Below are 5833 nucleotides of genomic sequence, written 5' to 3' on the forward strand. Positions count from 1 at the left end.
GGGATGCCGTTGATTTTTAAGGCAATGGGATTCGCAGGACTTTTCGTCAAATCCTCGCACAACGTTAATTCATGACATTTGACAGATCCACGCCGAACGTCAAGCGACAACGTGATAGGAATGGGAGCATCTTACCATCATTGCTTCAGACTCAGGAAATGTTCTTGGAACTTCACACCGCCAGGCCTCCAGAGGAGCTGTAGCTTTTTAGCCCCGGGGAAGCATGATCCACACGGAAGGGAATAAAAAATGCTGCCCAGTCATCTAAGCGCTTCCAAGTGCCAAAAGGTAGCACCTTGCCCCGTGTGAGGCTCGAACTCACGACCTTCAGATTATGAGACTGACGCGCTGCCTACTGCGCCAACGAGGCAGACTGATGAACCTGGGAGAAACTGTGAAACACCAGCTTCCATGTCACGGTGCTTCGGTGTGGATACTAGGAGACAGCTCGGGATAAGTAGGGATGTCAGGATGGCCAAGCGGTCTAAGGCGCTGCGTGAAAGTTGCAATTTCCCCTGGAGGCGTGGGTTCGAATGCCACTTCCGACAAACCTAATCTTTGGCTATGCGTTCAGGCTAAAGTCTTTAACTCTTTGCCACCTTGTCAGAGTGATACAGTAACACTGACAAAGCACCGCATCAATCTCTTTGCGCCAAAGTTTATGCAGCCTAGCAGTGTCCCTGGCAGCCTTAATGGGCTCTTTAGACTGTAGGTTTTAAGGCGTTTGCGATCAAGGTATTGTCCACAAAAACTCGGAAAAGCATGTAAACAAAACAATGGACGAAGGCTTTAATGCAAGTGAACCAAAAGGGGATCAAAAGTACTGTCTTGGAATGCCATGTAGTAGAATGTCCTGGGATGCCGTTGATTTTTAAGGCAATGGGATTCGCAGGACTTTTCGTCAAATCCTCGCACAACGTTAATTCATGACATTTGACAGATCCACGCCGAACGTCAAGCGACAACGTGATAGGAATGGGAGCATCTTACCATCATTGCTTCAGACTCAGGAAATGTTCTTGGAACTTCACACCGCCAGGCCTCCAGAGGAGCTGTAGCTTTTTAGCCCCGGGAAGCATGATCCACACGAAAGGGAATAAAAAAATGCTGCCCAGTCATCCAAGCGCTCCCAAGTGCCAAAAAGTAGCACCTTGCGAGGCTCGAACTCACGACCTTCAGATTATGAGACTGACACGGTGCCTACTGCACCAACGAGGCAGACTGATGGACCTGGGCAAACTGTGAAACACCAGCTTCCATGTCACGGTGCTTCGGTGTGGATACTAGGAGACAGCTCGGGATAAGTAGGGATGTCAGGATGGACAAGCGGTCTAAGGCGCTGCGTTAAGGTTGCAATATTCCCTGGAGGCGTGGGTTCAAATGCCACTTCCGACAAACCTAATCTTTGGCTATGCGTTCAGGCTCAAGTCTTTAACTCTCTGCCACCTTGTCAGAGTGATACAGTAACACTGACAAAGCACCGCATCAATCTTTTTGCGCCAAAGTTTATGCAGCCTTAATGGGCTCTTTAGACTGTAGGTTTTAAGGCGTTTGCGATCAAGGTATTGTCCACAAAAACTCGGAAAAGCATGTGAACAAAACAATGGACGAGGGCTTTAATGCAAGTGAACCAAAAGGGGATCAAAAGTACTGTCTTAGAATGACATGTAGTGGAATGTCCTGGGATGCCATTGATTTTTAAGGCAATGGGATTCGCAGGACTTTTCGTCAAATCCTCGCACAACGTTAATTCATGACATTTGACAGATCCACGCCAAACGTCAAGCGACAACGTGATAGGAATGGGAGCATCTTACCATCATTGCTTCAGACTCAGGAAATGTTCTTGGAACTTCACACCGCCAGGCCTCCAGAGGAGCTGTAGCTTTTTAGCCCCGGGGAAGCATGATCCACACGGAAGGGAATAAAAAATGCTGCCCAGTCATCTAAGCGCTTCCAAGTGCCAAAAGGTAGCACCTTGCCCCGTGTGAGGCTCGAACTCACGACCTTCAGATTATGAGACTGACGCGCTGCCTACTGCGCCAACGAGGCAGACTGATGGACCTGGGCAAACTGTGAAACACCAGCTTCCATGTCACGGTGCTTCGGTGTGGATACTAGGAGACAGCTCGGGATAAGTAGGGATGTCAGGATGGCCAAGCGGTCTAAGGCGCTGCGTGAAGGTTGCAATTTCCCCTGGAGGCGTGGGTTCGAATGCCACTTCCGACAAACCTAATCTTTGGCTATGCGTTCAGACTAAAGTCTTTAACTCTCTGCCACCTTGTCAGAGTGATACAGTAACACTGACAAAGCACCGCATCAATCTCTTTGCGCCAAAGTTTATGCAGCCTAGCAGTGTCCCTGGCAGCCTTAATGGGCTCTTTAGACTGTAGGTTTTAAGGCGTTTGCGATCAAGGTATTGTCCACAAAAACTCGGAAAAGCATGTGAACAAAACAATGCACGAGGGCTTTAATGCAAGTGAACCAAAAGGGGATCAAAAGTACTGTCTTAGAATGACATGTAGTGGAATGTCCTGGGATGCCGTTGATTTTTAAGGCAATGGGATTCGCAGGACTTTTCGTCAAATCCTCGCACAATGTTAATTCATGACATTTGACAGATCCACGCCGAACGTCAAGCGACAACGTGATAGGAATGGGAGCATCTTACCATCATTGCTTCAGACTCAGGAAATGTTCTTGGAACTTCACACTGCCAGGCCTCCAGAGGAGCTGTAGCTTTTTAGCCCCGGGGAAGCATGATCCACACGGAAGGGAATAAAAAATGCTGCCCAGTCATCTAAGCACTTCCAAGTGCAAAAAGGTAACACCTTGCCCCGTGTGAGGCTCGAACTCACGACCTTCAGATTATGAGACTGACGCAAAAACAGAATCAAACAAGGCAATTGAAGAACTATTATGGTTATAAAGTGTATAAACTATAGACATACACATAAATAATAAACAGTTAAATAAAATGTTAACAAAATAAATTATTTTTATAAAATGTGAAATAAAATAGAAACCAACAAGTGAAATAGTATAAATTGAAGAACTATTATGGTAGTAAACTTTATACACTCTGTACACACACATATATATAAATAATACATTAAATAAAATGTTAACAAAATTAATACACTATTTAAATAAATTGCGCAATAAAATAGAAACCAACAACAAGTGAAATAGAATAAACTGTAGAACTATTATGGTTAATTACTATATAAATACACACACATATATAAATAATAAATAAGTTAAATAAAATGTTAACAAAATAAATGATTAAAAAGTAAAATGTGCAAAAAAACAACAAGTGAAATAGAATAAATTGAATTATTATGGTTATAAACTGTAAACACTATACACACACACACACACACATAAATAATATAAAAGTTAAATAAAATGTCAGCAAAATAAATACACTATTTAAAGAAAATGTGAAATAAAAATATAAACTAACAGCAAGTGAAATTGAATGAACTGAAGAACTATTACACTATATACATATTGTTCATGCATTATCAGTAGCAGGGTGGATTACTGTAATGGACTCCTAACTGGCCTTCCCAAAAAGACAGTCAGACACTTGCAGCTCATCCAGAATGCTGCAGCCAGAATTCTGACCAGAAGCAGGAAATCAGAGCTCATCACACCTGTCCTCAGGTCTTTACACTGGCTGCCAGTTACATTCAGAATAGATTTTAAAGTATTATTACTGGTCTATAAATCACTAAATGGCCAAGGACCTCAATACATTACAGATATGCTCACTGAATACAAACCTAACAGATCACTCAGATCTTTAGGATCATATAAACTAGAAGTTCCAAGAGTTCAGTCAAAGCAGGGTGAATCTGCCTTCAGCCACTACGCCCCTTGCTGCTGGAATCAGCTTCCAGAAATGATCAGATGTGCTCCAACATTAGGCACATTCAAATCAAGACTGAAAACACATCTGTTTAGCTTTGCCTTTACTGAATGAGCACTGTGCTGCGTCCGACAGATCGCACTATTATGTTTTTCGTTTTCTTTTTCATTCTTTTATAACCTATTTTAACTCATTTTAATTTGTTTTTATCTGTTTTTAATAATTTTTATTGTCTGCATTTTATTTTCCTAAACTTGTCTTTTTTATTCCTGTTTATGTAAAGCACTTTGAATTGCCACTGTGTATGAAATGTGCTATATAAATAAACTTACCTTGCCTTGCCTTATTGACCATGCGGGAGCCTTGGGCTCATCTATCACCGAGCTCAGGTTTCTCTCCCGAGACAGCATGCAAAACTAGCTTAAATAGTCAAGCATTATCTAAGTGTGAACTCTTGAAAGACAGTATGAGCAGGCCTTCAAAAATTGTCTATTGTAGTTTCTGGAATACATGAGCATGTTGCTCCCAATATGAGAGGGCAAATCGCGCGCCTCCATAGGACATTATGATCTTGCGTGTAAAAGATGTGATATGTCAACAGCTAAGTCCACTTCAAAGAAACGAGGTACATAGACGCTTGCATGTAATATAATTATACAATAAATTTACTTTTTCAAAAAACTTCATCACAATTCACAAATCATAGAGAATATGCAACAGCATTCCATATTGCATGGTGGTGCACTGTTTATTTATAGGCAAATTAAATCTGAATGAAAATCAAACTATCTTAACTGCGGTTCACAATCCATTTTAGTCAGTTTCATTGTTTTTCTATGTTCTGCCTTATTTATTCGGGTATAATTATGTCATGGTAGTTGTTCCAAAAGCTGGTTCCAAACAATATTCGGATTAAGAAAATAATCTATAATAGATTCTTGGATGCAGTTTTGTGGGTTAACTCTTCCCTGACCCATGTACACCACTTGTATTGTTTGTGAAAACTCTAACTGATCAGTTTTAACCATTTAACCCAGTCATGACCCATGTACACCACTTTATGTAATGTAATGTAATGTGTATTTATTGTGTATGGCCATACACCCAAAGCACTTCACAATCATGAGGGGCGGGGGGATCTCTCCACACCACCACCGGTGTGCAGCATCCACTTGGATGATGCGACGGCAGCCACAGGACAACGGCACCAGTGCACTCACCACCAGCTATTGATAGAGTGAAGAGACAGTGATAGAGCCAATTCAATGGAAGGGGATGATTGGGAAGCCATGACCATAAGGGCCAATAGACGGACTTTGGCCAGGACACCGGGGTTACACCCCTGCTCTTTCACGAGAAGTGCCATGGGATTTTTAATGACCACAGAGAGTCAGGACCTCGGTTTAACGTCTCATCCAAAAGACAGCACCCACTGACAGTGTAGTGTCCCCTTCACTTTTACTGGGGCATTAGGACTCACGCAGACCACAGGTTGAGCGCCCCCTGCTGGCCTCACTAACACCACTTCCAACAGCAACCTAGTCTTCCCTAGTGGTCTCCCATCCAGGTACTAACCAGGCTCAGCCCTGCTTAGCTTCAGTGAGTAACCAGTCTTGGGCTGCAGGGTGATATGGCTGAGGCTAATTAATTATTTTAAATTTTTATTTAATTTATTTATAATTTCTAATTAACTATTTTTATTTTTAACCCTTTAATTATTTATGAAATCATTCACAAATCAGTTTTGGTCAGTTATCCCTTCTTTGAGTCACTGTTTTTTTTTTTTTTTTTTTTGAAAACTTTCACAGATCAGTTTAGTTCAGTTAACCCTTTCCTAAATCAAATATATTCTTTTAAGGATTTGAAAACTGTCAGAAACCAGCTTTGGCCAGTTATTTCATTTGTGAGTCTTGTACACCACTGTAATTATTTTACCAATCTGATTTTTATGGTCAC

At 41.8% G+C, this 5833-nt stretch overlaps 1 protein-coding gene, 1 long non-coding RNA gene and 2 other non-coding genes across 4 annotated transcripts in view; 1 reads left to right on the plus strand and 3 right to left on the minus strand.

The window, feature by feature from the left end:
- LOC147845107 (uncharacterized) overlaps nt 1-5833 on the plus strand; it is a 133132-nt gene that overhangs the window by 94385 nt on the left and 32914 nt on the right. The window lies entirely within an intron of this gene.
- Nucleotides 1-5833, minus strand: part of LOC103910701 (uncharacterized) — a 177088-nt gene that overhangs the window by 40379 nt on the left and 130876 nt on the right.
- On the minus strand, nt 298-370 carry trnam-cau (transfer RNA methionine (anticodon CAU)). The gene has a single exon. It is a non-coding gene; the product is annotated as a tRNA-Met (tRNA).
- trnam-cau (transfer RNA methionine (anticodon CAU)) lies at nt 1980-2052 on the minus strand. The gene has a single exon. It is a non-coding gene; the product is annotated as a tRNA-Met (tRNA).

This window comes from Danio rerio, chromosome 4 (assembly GCF_052040795.2).
Source record: "Danio rerio strain M-AB ecotype USA chromosome 4, GRCz13ab, whole genome shotgun sequence".
Classification (NCBI taxonomy): Eukaryota; Metazoa; Chordata; class Actinopteri; order Cypriniformes; family Danionidae; genus Danio; species Danio rerio.